The sequence below is a fragment of the Lissotriton vulgaris genome, chromosome 2_1 (genome assembly GCF_964263255.1).
Source record: "Lissotriton vulgaris chromosome 2_1, aLisVul1.2, whole genome shotgun sequence".
In the NCBI taxonomy this organism is placed as follows: Eukaryota; Metazoa; Chordata; class Amphibia; order Caudata; family Salamandridae; genus Lissotriton; species Lissotriton vulgaris.
Window position 1 is genome coordinate 1,187,610,231 of NC_141687.1, and position 14,065 is coordinate 1,187,624,295.

Below are 14,065 nucleotides of genomic sequence, written 5' to 3' on the forward strand. Positions count from 1 at the left end.
ACCGGGTAGATCTCTGGCTCCCAGGTAAAGCCAAATCCTGAGCATGCTAGCACTAGGATCACAGAGAGAGAGAGACAGAGAGTGTCGGAGAGCTGCTGTCTTGATAAAGGCCTGAAACGGCTAGTGCCTAAGAGGGTCTGGACTATCAGTTATGACTGATTGTGAGAGGGGAAGATGAAGATTTTCTGCACCCAGCATGCCTTGCGATATAATTAGGCAAATGAGGTGAGAGCCCGACCAATCCCACTTCACTCCGCTGAATGCCTCCTCATCTGCATAAAGAGATAACTTTCATGAACGAGCAGAGTGGCGCAGCGGAAGCGTGCTGGGCCCATTAACCCAGAGGTCGATGGATCGAAACCGTCCTCTGCTAATTTTGCTTGACTTTCCTTCCAAGGACCAAGCTGTCATTTCCACACTGCCAGAAAGGAAAAGCGCAAGCTTGTGCCAGCTATGTGAGAAAAGACTTCTCAACTATCTGTGTCTGTGTGATACAAGAGTGTTCGTGAAAGGATCAACCCTGTACTTTGAAAGTAAAGACACACAACTATAACCATAAATGACTGGTGGGAGCTTCACACAACTTTCTGGGCATGCTTTGAATATCATTCTTCCCTTTTTTTCTGCTCTTATCTATCTCCTGGGCATTTCATGGAATGTTCTCTCTTTCTCTTCCCTGCTTTGCTTCCCATGCTGCCTATATATGCTGATTTCTACTATTTGTACTGTTGCATTTCATTTCTTCTCTTCTGTACAACTTTGTCCTTGGTTTCAATCCCCAGTTCCTTACCCTCTGCAAAAAACGTTCTACTACTTCTCATGTTGGTATCGAAACCAAATGCACCATTGAAGCTGTTGTAAGATAGTCATTGATTTCGGGAACGTAATATTTAGAACCGAGAGCACACACATCAGAGGGCGTTGGTGGTATAGTGGTGAGCATAGCTGCTTCCCAAGCAGTTGACCCGGGTTCGATTCCCGGCCAACGCAGTGAAAATGCTTATATATTCTGCAAGCAGGATATATTTTAATGCAACATTTCTCAAAATGGAAATTTCATGAACAGATTAATCAGCCATATATAAAATAAATAAACAAATACATAGGCAAACATCTCAATCGCACCTTCTGATACATTCATCGTCCTAATATATGATAAGTTTTATAAAGCAGAGTCACAACTCACATGTGCTGGAAATAAATATGTTACAGTGGGCAAACAATGGAAGGGCTGAGGCCCGACCAGACATTATAACTCCAACATCTCTATGTTAAAAAGCATTTCTAGGCAATATCTAGCCTCTGAAAAAAATATGCAAGATCCACCGATAAATCTGGCAAAAGTCCCTAACATTTTGTGCATACTTGTGCACTTACCAGAATGTAGCGCCACCTTGTAGCTGTCGAAGGTAATTGCTGCTCACAAAATGTTTTATCAGAAGGCAAGTTGAGAGGAATCCTAGAGGCAGATGTCCATGGAAAGAGCCGCTCACTGCAGCAGGAATGTTGGATGCTTCAAATTCGCAGAGTTTCCTGTCCAACGTCCCGAACGCTCCCAAACGCTCAAAAGCCTCGCCCTCACCGGGTAGATCTCTGGCTCCCAGGTAAAGCCAAATCCTGAGCATGCTAGTGCTAGGATCACAGAGAGAGAGAGAGGGGGTTCATGACATGCTGTCTTGATAAAGGTCCGAAACGGCTAGTGCCTAAGAGTGTCTGACTTTCAGTTATGACTGATTGTGAGAGGGGAAGATGAAGTTTTTCTGTACCCAGCATGCCTTGCAATATACTTAGGCAAATGAGGTGAGAGCCGTACCAATCCCACGCTACTCTGCTTAATGCTCCCTATCTGCATAAAAAGAACACTTTCACAACAGAGCAGAGTGGCGCAGTGGAAGCGTGCTGGGCCCATAACCCAGAGGTCGATGGATCGAAACCATCCTCTGCTAATTTTGCTTGACTTTCCTTCCAAGGACCAAGCTGTCATTTCCACGCTGCCAGCAAGGAAAAGCACAAGCTTGTGCCAGCTATGTGAGAAAAGACTTGTCAAATATCTGTGTCTGCTGAAATACAAGAGAGGGATCGTCAAAGGATCCACCCTGTACTTTGAAAGTAAAGACACACAATAATAAGCATAAATGACTGGTGGGACCTTCAAACACTTTTATGGGCAGGCTTTGAATTTCATTCTTCCCTTTTTGTTCTGCTCTTATCTATCTCCTGGGCATTTATTTGAATGTTCTGTATTTCTCTTCCCTGTTTTGCTTCCCATGCTGCCTCTATATATTCCTATCTATTATTTGTAATGCAGCTTTCCATTCTTCTCTTCTGCACAGCTTTGTCCTTGGTTTCAATCCCAGTTCCTTACCCTCTGAAAAAACTTTCTATTGCTTTTCATGTTGGTATCTAAACCAAATGCACCATTGAAGCTGGTGCAAGATAGTCATTGAACTCAGGATCCTAATGTTAAGAACCGAGAGCGCACAGATCAGAGGGCGTTGGTGGTATAGTGGTGAGCATAGCTGCCTTCCAAGCAGTTGACCCAGGTTCGATTCCCGGCCAACGCAGTACAAATACTTATATATTCTGCAAGCAGGATATATTTTAATGCAACATGTCACAAAATGGAAATATAATGAACAGATTAATCAGCCGTTATATAAAAAATAAACAAATATGTAGGCAAGCATCTCAATCGCCCCTTCTGCTATATTCATTGTCCTAATATATGATAAGTTTCATAAAGCAGAGTCACCACTCACATGTGCTGGTAAAAAATATGTTACAGTGGGCAAACAATGGAAGGGCTGAGGCCCGACCAGACATTATAACTCCAACATCTCTATGTTAAAAAGCATTTCTAGGCAATATCTAGCCTCTGAAAAAAATATGTAAGATCCACCGATAAATCTGGCAAAAGTCCCTAACATTTTGTGCATACTTGTGCACTTACCAGAATGTAGCGCCACCTTGTAGCTGTCGAAGGTAATTGCTGCTCACAAAATGTTTTATCAGAAGGCAAGTTGAGAGGAATCCTAGAGGCAGATGTCCATGGAAAGAGCCGCTCACTGCAGCAGGAATGTTGGATGCTTCAAATTCGCAGAGTTTCCTGTCCAACGTCCACTCACGTCCCGAACGCTCCCAAACGCTCAAAAGCCTCTCACCGGGTAGATCTCTGGCTCCCAGGTAAAGCCAAATCCTGAGCATGCTAGTGCTAGGATCACAGAGAGAGAGAGAGAGGGTTCATGACATGCTGTCTTGATAAAGGTCTGAAACGGCTAGTGCCTAAGAGTGTCTGACTTTCAGTTATGACTGATTGTGAGAGGGGAAGATGAAGTTTTTCTGTACCCAGCATGCCTTGCAATATACTTAGGCAAAAGAGGTGAGAGCCGTACCAATTGCACGCTACTCTGCTTAATGCTCCCTATCTGCATAAAAAGAACACTTTCACAACAGAGCAGAGTGGCGCAGGGGAAGCGTGCTGGGCCCATAACCCAGAGGTCGATGGATCGAAACCATCCTCTGCTAATTTTGCTTGACTTTCCTTCCAAGGACCAAGCTGTCATTTCCACGCTGCCAGCGAGGAAAAGCACAAGCTTGTGCCAGCTATGTGAGAAAAGACTTGTCAAATATCTGTGTCTGCTGAAATACAAGAGAGGGATCGTCAAAGGATCCACCCTGTACTTTGAAAGTAAAGACACACAATAATAAGCATAAATGACTGGTGGGACCTTCAAACACTTTTATGGGCAGGCTTTGAATTTCATTCTTCCCTTTTTGTTCTGCTCTTATCTATCTCCTGGGCATTTAATCGAATGTTCTGTATTTCTCTTCCCTGTTTTGCTTCCCATGCTGCCTCTATATATTCTTTTTTTTTTTTTTTTTTTTTTTTTTTTTTTTTTTTTTTTGGTGTAAAACTTTTATTGATATTCATCATCCAAGTTACAACAGTACAATTACACAGTAATCATGACAGGAGATAAAAGCAGAATAACACGTACTGTTACACAGCTATTCAGCCGACAACCCTCCGGTCCGGCAGCACAGGATGAGGATGATATGGCAGACCAACAGGATGTAAATACCGGAGTCATGAAGTTTTACTTTTAAGGTTCATTTTGTCTTGTTCCATTTATGAAAAATCAAAACCAAACCAAACATAGTGGCTCAATAGTAGTGTATAGACATGAAGCAATATAGAACAGAAGATGCTAGTAGAACACGCCGACCCCCAACCCCAGGCCTACCCCCATCATCCCCCCGCATAGTGTGAGCTGAGTTTCCAACTACAAGAGTACATTTCTAGTCCCACCCCTCAGAGATCCACAGGTTAAGCAGTCATTCCCTCCTCATCTTCTGAATCCTCGTCTTCGTCCTCCTGCAGCGGGTCACACAGATCCCCTCTGTACCTATTCCAAGCCTCCCACACCTTGTTCCACTTCTTTGGGTTCGCTCTGAGTTTGTAGACAGTTCTTTCAGTTATCATCAATTTGTCCATGTTTTTACACCATAGCGCCAAAGTAGGTAGCTCCGCCACCCCCCATCTCTGCGCCATATCACGCTTCGCCACCATTGTTCCAATTGTAACCCATTGCTGTTGTCTGAGGTTAAGATCAGTGCCCTCCCATATATTCAGGAGACAAAGGCGCGGCTCGGGTGCAAGGGAGGTATCAAGGGCCTGTGAGATCGTGCGCATGACCTGCTGCCAGTATCTGGCAATGAGAGGGCAACCTCATAGTGTGTGCAACAATGTGCCCTCCTCCCCACATTCCCTAAGACAATGAGGGGAGTCAGCCCTGTGCATTTTGTGTAGGGTGGTCCTCGTGTAATACGTTCTGTGTAGTATTTTTAACTGTATGAGTCTGAATCTGGCCGAAACCCCAGCCTCTCTCGGGGACGCCATCGCAGCATTCCAATCCGTCTCATCCATAGCACCCAATTCATCCTCCCATTTTTCTCGCAATTTCTGTAGGGGGTCTGGGAGATTATTTAGCAATTTACGGTATGTGAGTGAGGTGGCCCTTGTTTGCATGTAGTCCGTGAGGAGCCGGTCTTCTAGGGGGGAGGATTCCGGGACTGTAGTTCCCGGTTCCAACACCGCCAGGAGAGCGTGTCTGATTTGGATATATCTGTATGTTTCTGTGGGGCCCAGGGCATATTGCTGTTGAAGTTGCTCGAATGAAACCACCCCTGTGGACGTCCAGAGATCTCCCACCGTAGAGATGCCTATATTGTCCCACTGGGTGAACCCTTTACTGGTCCGTAGGCAGCCCAGTTTTTTGGTATCCCAAAGCGGGGTAAGCTTCGTGATGATTCCCTTCCACTGTAGCTTGGTGAGGGCTCTGTACCATAAGGTAACTGTGTGTCTAGTGGGGCCAATCAGGTCCTTAAGGAGACTTGGGTTATAGAGGGGGGCCAGGAGAGTTTGTGTTCCCAGTTGGGCCCTGTCCGCCATGTAAGCCGGGTCAGTGTGTGACGCATGGATCCACTGGTTGAGTACCTTGAGTTGGGATGCCCAGTAATAAAGCTGCACATTCGGTAGCGCAATTCCACCATCGTACCAGCCGCGATTAAGTTTGAGGTGAGCTATTCTCGGGGGACGCTCACCCCAAAGCAGAGTGGTGACAATTGCGGTGATTTTCTGCAAGTAGGAGGGCGGGATCATAGCTGGCGTATTTTCAAAGACGTATAGGAAGCGCGGGAGCGCCATCATTTTAAACAGAGCAGCGCGGCCTAAGAGTGTGAGTGGTAGGGACGACCAGTGTCTCACGTCTGCCTTCAGACGGAGGAGGGGGGGTGTCAGGTTCCGGTCGGTAAAGACGGCCGTATCGCTAGTGACATGGATGCCCAAATATTTGAAGGAGACATCGGTCACCACCAGCGGACAGTGCTCAGGGAGGACTGGCCGCGGGCCCATCAAAACATAAAGGACCGATTTCGTCCAGTTGATTGTGTAGCCAGAGGCCGCACCGTGTTTGTCGCAGAGTGCCAATAAAATCGGAACACTCAGTTCGGGGGATGACACGTACACCAACATATCATCCGCATACAACGATATTCTATCCTCCCAGGTCTCCGTCCATCTGATGCCCTTCAACAGTGGTGTTGTTCTGAGAACGATCGCAAGGGGTTCAAGGACCAATGCGAACAGCAACGGGGATAAGGGGCAGCCCTGGCGAGTCCCACGCGCTAAAGAGATCGCTCGGGAGATATGGCCATTGGCCGCCACGTGGGCCATTGGGCCTGTGTAGAGTAGTCGAACCCACGACAGAAACTTCGGTCCGAAGCCCATCCGATGTAGAACTGCGAACAGGTACTGCCACTCTACCATATCGAAGGCCATCCTGGCGTCTAGTGACAAGATGGCCGCCGGTTCTGTCAGGGAGTGTGCCCGTGCCAACGCGCCGTGCACTCTACGGAGATTCAGTGCCGTACTCCAGTGCGGCATAAAGCCGGACTGGTCTGGGTGGATCAGCTGAGAGAGGTGTGGGGTCAATCTATTAGCAATCACCTTCGCCAGGATCTTCGCCTCTGCATTGATGAGCGAGATCGGGCGATAGGATGTACAACATTCTGGAGGTTTATCAGGTTTTGGGATAGCCACTATTGTTGCCAAGCGCTGGTCTAAGGGTAGCGTTCCGGTTTCACGGCAGTTCTCGAACATGGCCAACAATGGCGGGCCTAGTGTGTCTGACATCGTTTGGAACCATTCGATTGGTATCCCATTGGGGCCCAGCGCTCTGCCCGTGTGCAGCGCGCCTATCGCCGTATGGAGTTCCTCTACCGTGAGATCCGCTTCTAATTCAGTTTGCGCCTCCGGCGTTAACACCTCCACTTCTACTTCTTGAAGTGCCAGTTCCGCCCTTTCTGCCGTGACCACCACCTATGGGGTGTACACCCCTTGGAAGTGGTCTGCCAGGAGGTCAACAATCTTAGGAGGGTGTGTGTGATAAATCCCCATGTTGTCCCGTAACTGCAGAATGTGCCTGCCTCCGTCCCGCTTTTTGTCCAGCCAAGCCAGCAATTTGTTGGCTTTGTCGCCCACATCATATACTCTACTTGCTGTCGATTCCATACGCTCTAACACCCTTCGGCGGAGAAGATCGTCGTGCTTTTGCTGGCAGAGAGTCAGCGCGTGTCGGGTGGTCTCTGACGGCGTGGTCATATGAGTCACATTAGCCTGTTCCAGCTGAAGTTCCAGTTCTACCAGTTCTATTTTTTGTTTGCGTTTGTGATCGGTTATGGTCGCAATGGCCTGGCCCCTTAGTACCGTCTTGTATGCTTCCCAGAGAATCGTCGGTGAGGACACCGACCCGGAGTTCTCCTGGAAATAGTGTTTAGTGGCAGTTTTGAGAGATTTTCGGATCGGGGGAATTTTTAGATAACCAGGGTAAATGGGATAAAGACGTGTGCGAGCCGTGGCCGAACAGGACAGTGCAGCGATCAAGGGAGAATGGTCTGAAATGCCCCGCGGTGCAATCTGTACTTTGTCAAAAGTGAGTTTGCCGCCCCCCAGTGTGAGAAAATAGTCTATGCGTGACAGGCAAGCATGGGTGGAGGAATAGTATGAATAATGGCGATCAGTAGGGTGAAGTTGTCTCCAAATGACCACCAGACCCTGTGCATCCAAGAAGTCCCTAAATTTCGTCGGGCCAGTAGGGAGGGAGCGAGCCGGGAACCTGTCCATATCAGTATCAGCCAATGCATTAAAGTCTCCGCCCACTAACAGATCCCCTTCCGGGAGTTCCAGAAGAAATTTACCTAGGTCCGGAAGTGCCGATGAGTGTAGCGCTGGTGGGATGTACGCAGACACCACGTTAATGGGCACGCCCTCCCACTGCCCACACACCGCCGCAAAGCGGCCATGTTTGTCCGCTTTCGTGGAGTGATGTATGAATCGTGACGCCCTCTTCACCCAGACACCCGTCCCCCGGGACCCCGAAGTAAAGTCCGAGTGTATTAACATGCGGTATCCTCTTCTATCCAGAGCTTTGGTGGCCACCCCCACTAAGTGTGTCTCCTGGAGGAGGGCGATATCACAGCTCAGTCTTTTAATACATTGCAAGACCAGCCCTCTCTTCACTTTATCTCCTAATCCCCGAACATTCCAGGACACTACCCGCAGCGGCGGTACCGCCCCCACCCCAGTGTCATGTGTTACTACAGCAGGTCGTGGGGAATACGCCATATTGTGATCAAGCGTGCAATTGGGTGTCCTAGAGGGCGGGACGGAGCCATATCGAGTAGGGGGTCCCCCAACCCCGTGCATCGAGGCGTGTGTTTGCGCCGATACAATGTTCGAGGATCAGAGGCAGTATACCCGGTGTCAGGAATACGGTCATATGTGACCACCAGCATTTTCAAAATGAGAAGTAGAGCCAAACATTTCAAACCAATCAACCAACATAACCCCATACCCAACGTCCCCACCCTCCCTGCTTCCCTGCTACACGGACTCCAAACTGCCCGCCACCCCAATTTAGCAGAGTGCTTAAACCCACCCCAAAGAAAACACACAGTTACTTGCTCGTTGGGGGTGAGGAGTACTCCGGAATTAGCGACCCCTCATACCCTCCACGGAGGCCCTCGGCCCAGTGTCCTTGGCGGTTCCAGCCGCAGGCCCAAACTTCAATAGCACGTACATGTGTTCAAGGGTCCACCTCCAGACTCAGAGTAGCCTCATCTCGTACCGGAGAGCTTCTGCCACTGTTCGTACCCTCGGCTCCTGCAGCGTTGCGATCCGAGTGTGGCGAGCCGTTCTTAGTCCGACCAGGACGGCGAGAGTGAGAAGCAGGACGCCAGCCGTCCAGCCAGTCTCGCGCAGTGCTTGGGTCGTCAAAAAACCATGTCCTATTCTCTGCCACCACCCGAAGCCTGGCTGGGAAGATCATAGAATAAGGGAGTTCACGTTTCCTAAGTTCCTTTTTGACATCCAAGAATGTTTTTCGCCGCCTGGCTACCTCCGCCGTGTAGTCCGGGAAAAATGCCACTGTTGAGTTGAGGATTTTTACCGGTGGCGAGACACGTGCCGCCTGTAGGATGGTGTCCCGGTCGCGGTAGTTAAACAGTCTCGCTTGGATTGGCCGCGGCGCGGCCCCTGGTTTTGGTTGACCTCCCGGGACCCTGTGGGCTCGCTCCACAGAAAAGAAGGTCGATAGGCCTTTGGGTTGAAGATGAGTCTTGATGAGTTCCTCCACGTATAGATCCGTAGCCCTCACACCTTCAGACTCCGGAACGCCAAGAATGCGCACATTGTTCCGCCTGGAGCGGCCCTCCTGGTCGTCGAGCTTGTCCTTAAGGAGCTTGTTTTCCGCCATGACCGCCTCCATGGCCGTCTGCAGTTCCGAAACATCCTCCACCAGCGATTTTGTGACAAGCTCTAAAGAGCCTACCTTTTCGGCCATCTTGTGAAAGTCAGCGCGGATAAGGGTGATCTCGGTCGAGATAGAGCCCACCGTTGTTTGGACCTGTGAGAGAGCCTTCATGACATCGTCCAGCGTCGCCTTCTTCGGTCCCCCAGACTCGCCCGGTTTTACGGGGGGAGTTCTTCCCTCCGCCGGAGGGGAAGCAGTCCTATCATTTGTGAAGCGGTCGATACGAGTCTGGGTTGTGCCGCCTTTCACACCTTTCCCGGCCATCGTTCGTTCGCGGAGGGAATACAGTTCGTCGGTCCGGTGGGGTACCAAGTGAATACGCAGTCACTACGCTGATCTCGGTTCAAGATGGAGGGGGCTTCCGTCCCCAAAAGCGGGACGCCTTGATGGTCCCCGCAGGGCAGGCTGTCGGGCAAAGTGCGGTTGAAAGTCTTGAGAAAGTACGGCCACCCTTCCAATGAGTCTTCGCTAGATATAGTGAGCCGAGTGACGCGGAGCAGGACCGCCACTGGGTGTGGGCCTCTTGCGCCGACCACTTCCTGTCTTTAGCAACCGATCAGGCTGCACTTCCGGTCGGTCTCAGCGATCACTTGAGGGCCCGGAGGTGGGCCTGTGCTCCGGTTGATTCAACATTCGACGATAACTCCGTCATCCAATGTGCGATTTTCGTCCGGGAGCCTGCCGCCAGTCCCGCCCGGTCCCGGGCATTCGGTGCTACCGTTGGAGGTAACAAATAATCACGGATTATCGTGCGGATAGATGGAGAGGTCGCTTCCTCGCCGGAGCTAGTCCTCTATGCTGCCGCCATGCTCGGCCGCCAGCCACGCCCCCCCGCCTCTATATATTCTTATCTATTATTTGTAATGCAGCTTTCCATTCTTCTCTTCTGCACAGCTTTGTCCTTGGTTTCAATCCCAGTTCCTTACCCTCTGCAAAAAAACTTTCTATTGCTTTTCATGTTGGTATCTAAACCAAATGCACCATTGAAGCTGGTGCAAGATAGTCATTGAACTCAGGATCCTAATGTTAAGAACCGAGAGCACACAGATCAGAGGGCGTTGGTGGTATAGTGGTGAGCATAGCTGCCTTCCAAGCAGTTGACCCGGCTTCGATTCCCGGCCAACGCAGTACAAATACTTATATATTCTGCAAGCAGGATATATTTTATTGCAACATGTCACAAAATGGAAATATAATGAACAGATTAATCAGCCGTTATATAAAAAATAAACAAATATGTAGGCAAGCATCTCAATCGCCCCTTCTGCTATATTCATTGTCCTAATATATGATAAGTTTCATAAAGCAGAGTCACCACTCACATGTGCTGGTAAAAAATATTTACAGTGGGCAGACAATGAAAGGGCTGAGGCCCGACCACACATTATAACTCCAGCATCTCTATGTTAAAAACCATTTCCTAGGCAATATCTAGCCTCTGAAAACAATATACAAGATCCATCGATAAATCTGGTGAAAGTCGCCAACATTTTGTGCATACTTGTGCCCTCACCTGAATGTAGCGCCACCTTGTAGACGTCGGAGGTAACTGCAGCTCAAAAAATGTTTCATCAGAGGGCAAGTTTAGAGGAATCCAAAAGGCAGATGTCCATGGAAAGAGCCCCCGACTGCAGCAGGAAGGTTGGATGCTTCAAATTTGCATAGTTTCCAGTCCAACGTCCTCTCATGTATCGAACGCTCCCAAACGCTCAAAAGCCTTACACCGGGCAAGCCCTCACCGGGTAGATCTCTGGCTCCCAGGTAAAGCCAAATCCTGAGCATGCTAGCACTAGGATCACAGAGAGAGAGAGACAGAGAGTGTCGGAGAGCTGCTGTCTTGATAAAGGCCTGAAACGGCTAGTGCCTAAGAGGGTCTGGACTATCAGTTATGACTGATTGTGAGAGGGGAAGATGAAGATTTTCTGCACCCAGCATGCCTTGCGATATAATTAGGCAAATGAGGTGAGAGCCCGACCAATCCCACTTCACTCCGCTGAATGCCTCCTCATCTGCATAAAGAGATAACTTTCACGAACGAGCAGAGTGGCGCAGCGGAAGCGTGCTGGGCCCATAACCCAGAGGTCGATGGATCGAAACCATCCTCTGCTAATTTTGCTTGACTTTCCTTCCAAGGACCAAGCTGTCATTTCCACACTGCCAGAAAGGAAAAGCGCAAGCTTGTGCCAGCTATGTGAGAAAAGACTTCTCAACTATCTGTGTCTGTGTAATACAAGAGTGTTCGTGAAAGGATCAACCCTGTACTTTGAAAGTAAAGACACACAACTATAACCATAAATGACTGGTGGGAGCTTCACACAACTTTCTGGGCATGCTTTGAATTTCATTCTTCCCTTTTTTTCTGCTCTTATCTATCTCCTGGGCATTTCATGGAATGTTCTCTCTCTTTCTTCCCTGCTTTGCTTCCCATGCTGCCTATATATGCTGATTTCTACTATTTGTACTGTTGCATTTCATTTCTTCTCTTCTGCACAACTTTGTCCTTGGTTTCAATCCCAGTTCCTTACCCTCTGCAAAAAACGTTCTACTACTTCTCATGTTGGTATCGAAACCAAATGCACCATTGAAGCTGTTGCAAGATAGTCATTGATTTCGGAAACGTAATATTTAGAACCGAGAGCACACACATCAGAGGGCGTTGGTGGTATAGTGGTGAGCATAGCTGCTTCCCAAGCAGTTGACCCGGGTTCGATTCCCGGCCAACGCAGTGAAAATGCTTATATATTCTGCAAGCAGGATATATTTTAATGCAACATGTCTCAAAATGGAAATTTCATGAACAGATTAATCAGCCATATATAAAAAAATAAACAAATACATAGGCAAACATCTCAATCGCACCTTCTGATACATTCATTGTCCTAATATATGATAAGTTTTATAAAGCAGTCACAACTCACATGTGCTGGAAATAAATATGTTACAGTGGGCAAACAATGGAAGGGCTGAGGCCCGACCAGACATTATAACTCCAACATCTCTATGTTAAAAAGCATTTCTAGGCAATATCTAGCCTCTGAAAAAAATATGCAAGATCCACCGATAAATCTGGCAAAAGTCCCTAACATTTTGTGCATACTTGTGCACTTACCAGAATGTAGCGCCACCTTGTAGCTGTCGAAGGTAATTGCTGCTCACAAAATGTTTTATCAGAAGGCAAGTTGAGAGGAATCCTAGAGGCAGATGTCCATGGAAAGAGCCGCTCACTGCAGCAGGAATGTTGGATGCTTCAAATTCGCAGAGTTTCCTGTCCAACGTCCACTCACGTCCCGAACGCTCCCAAACGCTCAAAAGCCTCGCCCTCACCGGGTAGATCTCTGGCTCCCAGGTAAAGCCAAATCCTGAGCATGCTAGTGCTAGGATCACAGAGAGAGAGAGAGAGGGTTCATGACATGCTGTCTTGATAAAGGTCTGAAACGGCTAGTGCCTAAGAGTGTCTGACTTTCAGTTATGACTGATTGTGAGAGGGGAAGATGAAGTTTTTCTGTACCCAGCATGCCTTGCAATATACTTAGGCAAATGAGGTGAGAGCCGTACCAATCCCACGCTACTCTGCTTAATGCTCCCTATCTGCATAAAAAGAACACTTTCACAACAGAGCAGAGTGGCGCAGTGGAAGCGTGCTGGGCCCATAACCCAGAGATCGATGGATCGAAACCATCCTCTGCTAATTTTGCTTGACTTTCCTTCCAAGGACCAAGCTGTCATTTCCACGCTGCCAGCAAGGAAAAGCACAAGCTTGTGCCAGCTATGTGAGAAAAGACTTGTCAAATATCTGTGTCTGCTGAAATACAAGAGAGGGATCGTCAAAGGATCCACCCTGTACTTTGAAAGTAAAGACACACAATAATAAGCATAAATGACTGGTGGGACCTTCAAACACTTTTATGGGCAGGCTTTGAATTTCATTCTTCCCTTTTTGTTCTGCTCTTATCTATCTCCTGGGCATTTAATTGAATGTTCTGTATTTCTCTTCCCTGTTTTGCTTTCCATGCTGCCTCTATATATTCTTATCTATTATTTGTAATGCAGCTTTCCATTCTTCTCTTCTGCACAGCTTTGTCCTTGGTTTCAATCTCAGTTCCTTACCCTCTGCAAAAAACTTTCTATTGCTTTTCATGTTGGTATCTAAACCAAATGCACCATTGAAGCTGGTGCAAGATAGTCATTGAACTCAGGATCCTAATGTTAAGAACCGAGAGCACACAGACCAGAGGGCGTTGGTGGTATAGTGGTGAGCACAGCTGCCTTCCAAGCAGTTGACCCAGGTTCGATTCCCGGCCAATGCAGTACAAATACTTATATATTCTGCAAGCAGGATATATTTTAATGCAACATGTCACAAAATGGAAATATAATGAACAGATTAATCAGCCGTTATATAAAAAATAAACAAATATGTAGGCAAGCATCTCAATCGCCCCTTCTGCTATATTCATTGTCCTAATATATGATAAGTTTCATAAAGCAGAGTCACCACTCACATGTGCTGGTAAAAAATATTTACAGTGGGCAGACAATGAAAGGGCTGAGGCCCGACCACACATTATAACTCCAGCATCTCTATGTTAAAAACCATTTCCTAGGCAATATCTACCCTCTGAAAACAATATGCAAGATCCATCGATAAATCTGGTGAAAGTCGCCAACATTTTGTGCATACTTGTGCCCTCACC

The 14,065-nt window shown here is 47.9% G+C and overlaps 4 non-coding genes across 4 annotated transcripts; all 4 read left to right on the forward strand.

Annotated features, from left to right (window-relative positions):
• The first annotated feature begins 918 nt into the window (after positions 1 to 918).
• On the forward strand, positions 919 to 990 carry TRNAG-CCC (transfer RNA glycine (anticodon CCC)). The gene has a single exon. It is a non-coding gene; the product is annotated as a tRNA-Gly (tRNA).
• Positions 991 to 1,874: 884 nt separating this feature from the next.
• Positions 1,875 to 1,946, forward strand: TRNAM-CAU (transfer RNA methionine (anticodon CAU)). The gene has a single exon. It is a non-coding gene; the product is annotated as a tRNA-Met (tRNA).
• A 9,462-nt stretch (positions 1,947 to 11,408) lies between these two features.
• On the forward strand, positions 11,409 to 11,480 carry TRNAM-CAU (transfer RNA methionine (anticodon CAU)). The gene has a single exon. It is a non-coding gene; the product is annotated as a tRNA-Met (tRNA).
• A 544-nt stretch (positions 11,481 to 12,024) lies between these two features.
• TRNAG-CCC (transfer RNA glycine (anticodon CCC)) lies at positions 12,025 to 12,096 on the forward strand. Its single transcript has one exon. It is a non-coding gene; the product is annotated as a tRNA-Gly (tRNA).
• Positions 12,097 to 14,065: the final 1,969 nt, after the last annotated feature.